Raw genomic sequence first — 11,428 nt, forward strand, 5'->3', positions numbered from 1 at the left:
GGCTGCTGGCAGGGAACTGCCAGCCTGGTCTCAGCCCTGGGCTTTATAAGGGCCAGGCCCTGCCTCCTACAGGCAGCTGGCTCTCCTTAGTTGCCCCGGCAACCCGCAGCTGTGCCCGTTACCCTGGCAACCCTCATCTGGGCTCATTATGACCTGCCAGGGCTCTGTCTCTCTCCCTGGCAGTTTCTCCCCTCTAGGAGCAGAGCACTGAGGTGCTCTGCGACAATATGAAATTCATTTTAATGCTGAAAAAAAAACGTAAAGTCCCTTTCTGGTATAGACCCACTTGGTAAATCTGAATCAACGCAGATAATTTTTAATAGTACTTAACTCTTTGAACATTAGTTATATTTTCCAATCAGACATTTCATAACTTAGTCATACAAAATATTATTAACTTAGTGTCTGCATATAATTTATTTATCCATCCCGAAAAACAATGATGTTTCATGCCAATATAGAAACTGAATAATCATATTCAGGAAAGGTAGAGCAGTGAAGAGCTCTTTAAAAAACTGCTGCACATTTTGATTATGCAATTTATTTATCAGTAAGCTTTGTACCCATGAAATATTTGATGAGGGTCAGGAGTTTGTCTTCTCCAGCCTGACTGAGACACAAGTAGGCAAAGTAAGGAGCTCAAGGCCATATTACAATTCATCCCAGATTACAATATAAGATAAGATCCTCCTCTCAGTATTTACTCGACCTTACTAGACCATGCAGACCTTTTAACCTTATTTTGCTAGCGTGAATATTAATTTCACGACACTATTAGCTCATGCCGTTTCACATTTTATGTATATAACTACTGGAGGGTATTTTAAAAAGGACTTGCGATTTTGTATGAAGTCATGGGTGTGCCATAATCTCAGGCCAAATACAGGTGTTACATTTCTATTGCATAATCACCACTGTCCTGATAGAAACCACAAGTGTACAGGCATTCATCAAGATTCTCCTGCAGGGAAGAAGGCCTATCTGTATACTTCCCTGCTGCTGGAATGGTGAGGAAGTGCTCCTTTGGGTGACCCCAGTCTGAGGAAGGTGCTGGGGAAGGGAGCAGGTGTTGCCTCAATGCTCCACTCCTGCTGTAGACTGGGAAGGGAGGGGAGGAGACATGCCCTAGACCAAGGGTTCCCAATCTGGGTAGTAGGTGGGAGGTTTGTCCACTGCTCTCTTGCTCTGTTCTGATCACTGGGTCCCTAGTCTGGGGAATGGGAGAGGGGTTTGCCCCATTGCTCCTGTCCCCTTCTAGACTGGTCCAGGAGAGGACTGAAGCAACTCCCAATGTTCCCTGCCCACTCCCTAGACTAGGGACCCCTGGCCTAGGGGAATAGGTGGGGGGGTGGAAAGCCCCTGTTGGAGAGGGGACCAGAGGACCCATTGCTCTTCACACCTTTCTCAGACCAGGATCGTCCCAGTCTGGGAAAGACACAGCTGGAAATAGGTGGCAGCTGCAGAGTGAAAGCCTGTATTGCTCCCTCTCCTGGAAAGACTTCCAGCAGTGGAAGTTTCTGAGAAATTTGCACCACTAGAAATAAATGCCTGTCTTGGCTGTTATGACTTTCTCCTTTCAGTAGAGAATCTGGATGATCTACAGTACCCTAAACATAGTGTACATGAAAAAATCACTGCACAAAAAACACATTTCCAAACAAGATGGTTATCCACTTACAATTGTGGATCTTTTGTACTGGATGCCTCAGGATCAGTGCTCCGATATCTAGCATCCTGTGTTTTCTTTTTACATAGAGGAAAGTGAATATAACATCTTCTATTCCCCTATTAGACAGTGGTCTAATACTCTTAGCACAGAGCAGAAGAGAGTTAGCCATTGTTTGTCCTGATCCCATATTCCAAAAATAGGTTTAATACTAACTGTGCACTTTAGCTCATCAGTATTTTTGCACTGTTGATAGCATCAGGGAGTGATCCAGCACACAAGGCAGATGGGGCTGGCCTTTGTCTCACCAGTGCCAGAGCTAGGCTGTCATTCACTGGAAGGTTAGAAGGACATATTTTGAATAGTCAGTAGTCTGAGCTTCCAAAATCATTAAAATTTAATTTGTTTGGGGGGAGGGAGGCGTAAAGCACAGGAGATTATGTTCAGTTTATGAGCCCTGACCTTTCATGCTTAGCCATTTCTCCAGTTTAATTTTGGTTCATGAAGTACATATTTCATATGGCTCTGGTTATTATTACGTACTTCTTATTTTATTAATATTACTTGAATATATATGAGAGGCTATCGTTTCCTTTATTGCTGTGGGAGACGGCATCCTGTATCACTCAGGAAGTAGATGGGGGTAACAGTTAGCATTTTCTCTGCTCTGATGAGACTGTATTTTAAAATAAGAAGTTTATCTTCAGGCCTATTCCTTACAACACAAAAAAAGATTTCTGACTCTTAAACAGCAAAATCCTACATGGTGCTGAGCCTCTCAAGCCCTGCTGATCTTGAAATACCTGAATGGATATCCAGCACACCATGGAGCCACCTCCTAACAGATTCCATGGCAGCTGAATGCTGTTTCTTTTTTTCCTGATGCTTTTATAGCTGTTCAATAACGATCTTCATGGGTCACTGTTTATTATCCCAGCTCCACAGTAATGTTGTTCCTAACAACCTCCCCCTCAACCTCCCCATCACTGTTTTCATTCCATTTCCTCAATCCCTTTGGTCTCACAACATTCCTTAACCTATGACAAAAAAGAAATATTGATGGACAGTGACAAAATGGTATATCTGGGCAATAGCCAGATACCTAAAACAGAGGGGAAAGAAGAGTTCAATTCATATCTGTAGTTCCCACCAGAAAAAACCCACATCTGGCCTGAGATGAATCTTGCATATAAAGGCTTTGTGTCTGTGCCTGCAGTTTAAATCTCCCAAGAACAAGTGGAGCAAGGGAGGCCCAGGCTAGTCTGTGGGTCTAAAGCACAGCTAATAAAAAAACTAAATCAACACATCCTAGCATTAAATAATACAATAGAAGTGTCAATCATGAGCTAAATGTTTCAATGCACTGTGCAAAGCTTGTATATGCAGAGTAGATGGGTGCTAGAGTTGATAGTCAGACTCAGCAGTGTATAGAAAAAGCCTCTATACTTCAGGCAATGAGCTCCTATCTATCCATTTAGCTTCTTCCAACAAATTAATGAAGGGAAGAGAGGTGAAAGGAACTCAGTAAATAAGCCTGAATTCAGTAATCACAGTGCTTCATGGAGCTGGGTGTAGGAGAAGATTAAGGGCTTCTTTCATCAATATTTGATTTACGGCAGGCATTCGTTATTTTAAGTAGCTTCTCTCAGCATCTTGACAGGTGGGTTGGCTGCATAGCCAGTTATCATCTTAAAATCCTGGAATGTAGTAATAGTGTCTGGATTTAGTGTGGCAAACCACATAGCTGAATAGAGATCTACGCTACTTTTTACCAGCTTACATCACAAAAACGCACAAATCTGGCTAAAGGTATGACAGAGGAGGAGAATGTTAGAGTGATGACTAAATGTGATGCACCCTGATGTGCCTGAGGCACTGGTGTTTATCAGGACCTATGATAGTGTAAGTTAGTATTATGCTCATGATTCCCTGTCTTTTCCTAGGTTTTTTTAATGCTCTGATGAGCAGAGAAGAACAAGGGTATCCAGATTACTACATTGTTTTATTTTAGGTTCTTCTAACTAGCTAACAGTATTACAAAACTGCCAGGGACCTGTGTATTCTGCATACTAACTGCACACTAATGCATTTGGGTTCCATGATACTCCAGCTCAGCAATACATCCTTATTCGGCAAATCAGTTAGCACTTTCTTGAAGAGAAATAGAATTCAGTGTGTACTTACATGCTTTCCTGAATTGGGACCCCAGTGTCCAAAACTCTGTACTCAGTGACAGATCCATTTAAAGAAAAACATGGAACTTGTTGATAAATTGCGTGGAGATCTTATAGCAGTTTAGTTGCTTTGCTTATTTTGCCTGTAAATTCAATGTTGTGATGTTGGCATGTTGCTGATAGGCTGTAGCTTCTGTATTGGCAATGCGTAAGTGTAAAGTAGAATCTGTCATGAGGAAGCTGGAAGCTTTTCCGGAGCTAGGTTGGAGTGGGGGTTTTGTAAAGTATGGGAGGAAGATTGGGACCATGATATTAGCTTACTACCAGAATGCTAATGGTAAAAGTTTAGTAGCAAAATCATTAGTTACATTTAGTTGCATGAACTCTGAAACCTAAAGGTGAAAATTTCTTGGTATACTTCTTCCAAAGGCTGCCAAAGAAAGAACCACTACAGTGGCCAATGTTCAGCCTATTTTCCATCTACCCTATTCCCCAAAACGATGAGAAATAAAAATATAATAAAAAATATGTAAGCTAAGCTTCTAGAACAATATTTTGTGTCACAGTGCAGGTCCTAAAAAAAGTCATACTTATGGAAATGTATGAAATACACAGCTTCTGCAACAGTAGTCCAACATTGAAGCATATTCTTTGCCATCTAGCTCACTGTCAATTTTAGGAAATCAGAAATAATATTTCCATCTTGGATGGGAGACTTTATTTTGTCAGATTTAGACCCATAGTGAAAAATCTTTGGTTCTAAACTTAAAGCAGAAACCCAAATGTCTGATGCTTGAGCTCTCTGTGGCATGGACAATGGTCAGAACCTGTAGTTCTAACCTGCATCTTCAGTATGACACGCCCTAGGAAATAAAGTGCAATCTCTCAACAGCACTGCAATACACCTTATCATTTTTATTGCTGTGCTAGAAATTTTCAATGCAAAGTCTTTAAAAGTTTAAAAATTAAGTCAACTTAATACTGTCAGAAAAGTACCAGACTAACGTATGAATTCTTTTGTCCTATTAACAGTTACAGAATCAGCTGGGACGCTGTAAACATGCCATTTTCCTCAGCAATAGTATTCAGCTTCAACCCAGTTGTGGAAAACACCTCATTCCAAGCACTGAGATAGCAAATGTGGTAATTTTGATCTTAGAAACCCCTTCACTTGGATGAGGACAGACCACAAACTAGATGCTGACAGAAAAGCTCTATTCCATGGAGAAATCCAATGTAGTCCTTGGTTCTACCCATTCTGTAAAATAGGGGGAAACAGCGAATGCTTAACAGGTAACATGTCTCCAATATATAGAAAGCAGCCTAATGCACTAGAAATAGACTCTAGAGCATGCTGTAGCAGTGTGTGTGGCCTCATTTGGAAAAACAAAGCTATTTTGACTAAATGTCTGGTTTCTTTGCACCCAGTCAGAAACCTCTCTCTATGCAGTCTGCTCAGACCAAAGGTCTTAAGGTAGCCTGTAAGATGCCCTGAAAGCTATGCTCTCAGCCTCCACTGTTTGTGCACTATGCAGTCTCAGAGACTAGGTCAACTAAGGGGCAGACCAAATGTTTTCAGAAGAGATCAATTTCAGTCTTCTAAAGACTAGCAGCATCCCCGTTAGAAAAGATCACTGATCAGTAGCAGGTTGCTATACAATGCTGGACACTTTGCCATATGTAATTTGTCTCTATGCATTCTCCTCTTTAAAAATAATAACATAAAAAATAGCCCCTCACACCAGCTATAGAGAATTAAATGAAAGTATACTTCCAGCCTACTGATGCTGTGTTTGGGATGCAGATTTAGCCCTTGGAGAAGGCTGGAATTTTCCACTCAGTTTCAAAAGACACGCATGTACTATGCATTGGGAGTGCTGCTGTGAAAACATGCCCTATCCATGCCCTCCCACCCTGTGTTGGATGTGGTCCATAACATGAGATCCCTCCTAAGCATGCGCGCACTGATTAGAAGTAGGCAGGTTCTAGAATAGCTGGACTTCCACCGGGATGATGTCAGTGACCCACTTACATGTGGGGGGGGGCTGCGCAGCAGGGCTGTGTGAAATTTCGATGGCAGTTTTGTTTCGACGCTGTTTTGACTCGTTTTGAGCTCAAAACAACGAAATTGAAATGAAACAGAGAGCTTCGAAACAGTCGCAAAATGAAATGAGGCAAGTTGAAATGTTTCGAAATTTTCAAAACATTTCAAGTTTTAAAGCTCGGGCTGGGCTTGCCTGCAGGGAAACAGAAACTAAAGTAAAAAGAGGGAGGGAGAAGAGTGGGGATGGTGGGGAAGGAGTGCTCTCATTATTGACCTTGTAGCTAGCCGGTGACTGTTCTTTCCTGAGGTCCCTTCCCATCCCAGTGCTCTGGGGGAGGGATGGAAAAACAGCATAAAAGGCAGCATTTTTGAACTGCCCTGCTTTCTGCTTTGGTGTCAATTACTGAGCTCTGTGTTCCAGTTTTGCCTGTCAGCAGCCAGAGGTACAGGGCCCCAGAACCCAGAACCCCTGCACCTATCTCCTTGATAGCTGGCAGACTTTGTGGCCTCAGCAGGGGCTAGCATGCCTGCAGCTTTCACCCTGCTGCGCCTTAATACACACAGTGTCACCTATGTCATGAGTTTTGCTTGTCCACAGCTTGAGGTGCAGTTTCCCCCAAACCCCTGCACCTATCTCCTTGAAACTTGGCAGGCTTCATGCCCTGAGAAGGGGCTACCATTCCCACAAGTTTCATCCAAATCAGGCTAGAAATGACAAAGTCATTGGCTGTTTCGAGCTTCTCCATTATAGCCTATGGGCGAAACGTCAAAACAGTGAAACTGTTTCAACGAAACGGAAGAGCATGACGTTAAAAACGAAATGCTGTTCTGTCAAAATGTCGAAATGCCACTCAAAACAGAACAGTGCCATTTTGCACAGCCCTACTGTGCAGTAACTTGCGTGGTCCATTATAGTGCCGTGTGCTACACTTAAGTGCTGAGAGCACAAGAGTAGGGTGTCGTGTGCACATGAATATGATTGGTGAGAAGAATGACAGACACATGGTGTGATTTTGGTGAGTATTTAAGGAATCCTGAGGCATGATTCGGCGCGCGTATGGAATACAAATGCTTGAGAGTACTTGAGGTTTGAATGGTGTGTGAGCTTCCTTGGTTGGTGATCATATCTGTGTGTCTGAGGCGTATGAGCAGTGCCTGTAGCAGTGTGGGAGAGAGGGGTGACCTATTGGATTGAATTATAATTGGATACTTACCTGTAAAAGTGTTATTGGATCAGGACCTTAATCATCCATTGGACTGGTGATTATCACCCTGCCCTCACTCTCGGTCTGAGACCCTCTGAGGGAAAAGACTGAGGGCCTGACTGTCACTCCAGTTCAGTGAGCCTATGAAGGCCCCTACACTGCCCTTCACTTCCCCCTGGCAGGTCTGTTTATGGTGCATTGTAGTTAACCAGTGTATATAGCTAATGCTTGATGTTATGTACGTTTTCTACTGGTAATCTTGTTTCTGCTGTGATCATGGGTTTATAATATACTTTTGAACTTTATTGGAGCCTCTAGGTATTTATAAGGTATATGAGAGTGGACTGTAGCTATATGTATATCTCTGACTCCAGAATCCACCCCTAACAGAGATGACACACAAAAGTGCCTGTCTAAGGAGGCCTAACAACCCTCCACCCCTTAGATTTATCATAGGTGGTCAGTGTCCAGGACACCCAGCAGTGTCTGCCTTTCACCTCCACATATCATGTTAGAAAAATGCCACATAGTTGCTTTTTTGTTGTATGCCATGGCCACTCTAATAGCAGCTAAGTGACACTTTTTCAGCAGTTAGGTAGCAGTAAGTTGAAGGAGCAGGGGAGAAGTGTTTTCTCAATGATGCTCACCAGTGCAGTTTATCATTATATAGTCCATGCCTCAAGCGTCTTCTTAAAATGCAGAGAGGAAGTCTCACTAAATCATTAGTGGTCTATCCTTAAGCTACTGCCAAAAGCAGTATGTGGTCAGCAATGGAAACCAACTATGAACTTGACTAAATGAAGCCAACCCTGAGCATGACTGTAGAACACATGACCCAGACTGGGCAAATATGCTGCTGAGAATTTTTTTTTGTGTGGCCCTTAAAAAAAAAAAAAAAAAGAAAAGAGGGTGGGGGGAATTTTTTCTTCCCAGGGAACTGACACTGGGCCTGGCGGTACGATACCATGCCAGCTCCGGTCACCTCTTTGGTGACAAAACTGCTCTGCTTGATATGCTGATGGGAACCTACCACAAGGACAGACCAGTGCAGTCCATCTGAGTAAGACATATGCCAGTACCCATTAAGTACATTCCCCATCACTGCTGAATCTTTTTCAAGTCATAGTGAGCCATGACATTGCCTACAGTTCATCCAGAATCCCTTTGTTACTCCCTCTCTCAGCCTGGCACATATGATTATTATGGTCCCCGCCCTCCATAGTGACCCGACAACTCAGCACTGCTCAGTATGTGTGTATGTTCCAGTTGCGGGGAAATAGAGAGCAAAGGGTTATCTGATCCCCCAGATTTATCTTCCCCACTGTAGCAGCGGGAGGGGGACAAATTCAAGGCAAACCTTCAATAATTCCATTCTATACCTGGAAAATATAAACTTTTTGTTATAGAATCTAATTATTGGGGGGGGGGAGGGGTTGTCTTATATTCAGGGTCAGCTTCCATTCAATAAATATGGTAATAGAAGCATTTGAAGAATGTCCTCTGTAAAGCTGGCACAGACAGTATCAGGAGTGGAATATTTTGAATAGGCCACAGTTCATGCTGTTCTGGCCCAGCAGATGACTGCAAGATATAGAAAGCCATGTGAAAAACAAAGCACAGATAGAAGTGTAACTGAAGTAAGATATAGACATCAGAATTCCAGTACACTACTATGAGCTGCTTTATGCTCTTTAAAGTACCTTACCAGTGCTGTCTCTAGGACTGAGCTGATATTCAGTCTCTGCCATTCTTTTGATACTGTGAAATGAAGGGTCTACTAGACATAAGCACTTTTTTCTTTCTTTCTTTATGTATGATTTTGAAGAGCTATGTTACTTCCACTGCGTCAGACTAATTGTTTTTGAGCATTAGGTACTAAACAACATTAGCTGTGAGCACTTCTCAAACTTACCTTAGTAATCAAGACAGTGGCAGGGCTAAATTTAATTACTCATTTGGAAGATGTTATCACCTGACTCAGCAAGATAATTTAAGTACATTGTGTAACTTTCTGCATGTGAGAGAATCCATTATATTTTATAGTTTATCAGCTTGAAGTTACAGATGTGCTTACATACTTTGCTGAATCAGGAGCCACTATAGTGGGTGGTGAAACAGATAGATGTGCAATACACTCTATTACTTACCTTTATCTGAGCAATTCTAAATGGTATGTATATCTAGAAAGGAAAGTACTGCTGATAGCATTGCGAGCATAACTACTACACAGTAATATAACTGGAGTATTGTCCAGTTTTCAATATCTTGCTGTACATTGGGGTCTTGTTACACATTGCATGTTGAGCTGCTCACATGTTGATCTGTGTTAGTGCTAGCTCAAGTTTGGAGCAGGCACACCTTAAGGCTAAAAACCTTCTCTGACTGTCCCCCACCTGCATAATAGCTGTGCCATGCCACTAGAGGGCTCGTGAGTAGAGGCCTGACCAAGAGCTACAGCTATGAGTTGCTACTATAGGACTGGTGAGCCAGGACAGGCTTCTATCCCTGCTCTAGGTGGTGTGAAAGAGATGGGTTGGGGATAAAGATTCATGAATCTGAGGGGCTGAGTGTTAATGGGCTGCAGGGAAGTAATGACATGGGAAGTGGGGAGAAAATGGGGATGGGGGGTGAAATGAAAAGAGTCACCCACTGAAGAAAAAACAAAAAGAATTTTAAAAGAAATAAGAAGTAAATGAAAGAAGGTCTCATGTTTTAATCATTTGAAATTTTGGACTGAGGTGTGAGGGGTACTGGTCATGCTTCCAGGGATGGTTGGCAGCTGGGAGCAGTGAGAAAAGATGCTTTTGGAGGAACTAATACCCCTGACCTGGCCAGGAAGCCCCAGGTCATGGGGGCCTACCTTGTTCCCCCCCTACCTATTCCAGACCCCACTCCCACACCTGTCTGTGTCCTGTGACCTGGTTAGCTGGCATGTGCTCTGCAGGCTATTTGCATGTGGTCACATCCCTAGAGGTGGGAAGGTCACACTGCTGGGGATGAGAGGAGAAGTTGGCTTAGTGCCAGAACACCCCCCACCCTCCCCTGCCTCCCAGGCATTAGAGTTATTTTAGGTGGTGGAAAATGTGTTCACATAGAACAGGAGGGCAAGGGAGGGGACACTGTATCCTGGAATGCTGGAGGACTGAAACTTGGGTAGCTCATCCGTGGGGATAGATCACACATTAATGGAGCATGAGCTAGGTAACATGGATGAAAGATAAACCTGCCCTGGAGTGGTATAACTTTAAGCGGAGTAAAGTGTGCTTAAAACTAGTTTCAGATACTAATGTGTGGACAATCCAGGGGTTAAGAACTCTGGGAGCCACCTAAAATTAATGTGCAACAAGGTCCTTGGATTTGGCAAAAGTGATCAGAATGAAGCTCCATGTAGAGGAACAAAATTAAAGGTTTAACAAGGAAGCTCAGTAGTGGGGAAAGTCAGGAAGATGACAAGAGAAATCTTTGGTCAAAACCCTGATCACTATTCAGACATTATTTGACTGCAGTTATGAATAGAAAGATTTTTGTGATTATGAGGCTAACAGCACTGCTGACCTCTTGCCTCATTTGAGTATAACCCCATCCTGGTCTTACATCTTACCTTTCTTGGTGCTGAATCATGCTTTCAGAGAACCTTGGGCTGCAGTCCTCTCCAGTCGATCACCTGGGCAGCCCTGAATCATCTTTCTTCTGGGAGCAATGACAAGGATAACCAATTACCAGACACCCATCATACAGTTAGATATTATTTATTTTCAACTCCAAAGCAGTTATAGGAAAACATAAATTCATAAACCTGTCTATGTGCTTGCCTGCTTATTCGTAAAAGTTTAAAAGGGCCCGCCGACCGGGAAAAAAGCTCAGTTAGGCTCGGAAGCGGCGAGAGACGTGCGGGTGAAAGCTCGCTGCGCCCCCGCTCCCCCGAAGCCCCCCAGAAGCTCCTCAAAAGCCCCCAGCAGCCGTGGAGCCCCCCGCCGACCCCCCCGAGAGCCTCCCCAAAGCCCCCCAGCAGCCGCGGAGCCCCCCACCGACCCCCAGCACAGCCGGGGTAAGCGGGGCCCGTGGAGAGAGGGGGCTAACCCCTTAGTATGTGTGTGGGAGGAGGCAGCTGAGTGGAGCCGGGCTGGGTCAAGCCCCGCCCAGGCCCCTACTTCACCCAGCCCCCCAGGGAGCCACGCGAACAGGCTGCGCAAACAGGCACGCTTCTCTGTCGGCGCGTGAGTTAGCGCGGAGTTCACACGGGAGGGTGCACGGGAGGGCCCCGGACCCTGCCAGAGCGCCCCCCCAGGGTAGACAGCCCCAGCCGTAGCCAGCCTACCAGAGGCATGACACGGATGGG

This window comes from Alligator sinensis, unplaced genomic scaffold (assembly GCF_000455745.1).
Source record: "Alligator sinensis unplaced genomic scaffold, ASM45574v1 scaffold918_1, whole genome shotgun sequence".
Taxonomy (NCBI): Eukaryota; Metazoa; Chordata; order Crocodylia; family Alligatoridae; genus Alligator; species Alligator sinensis.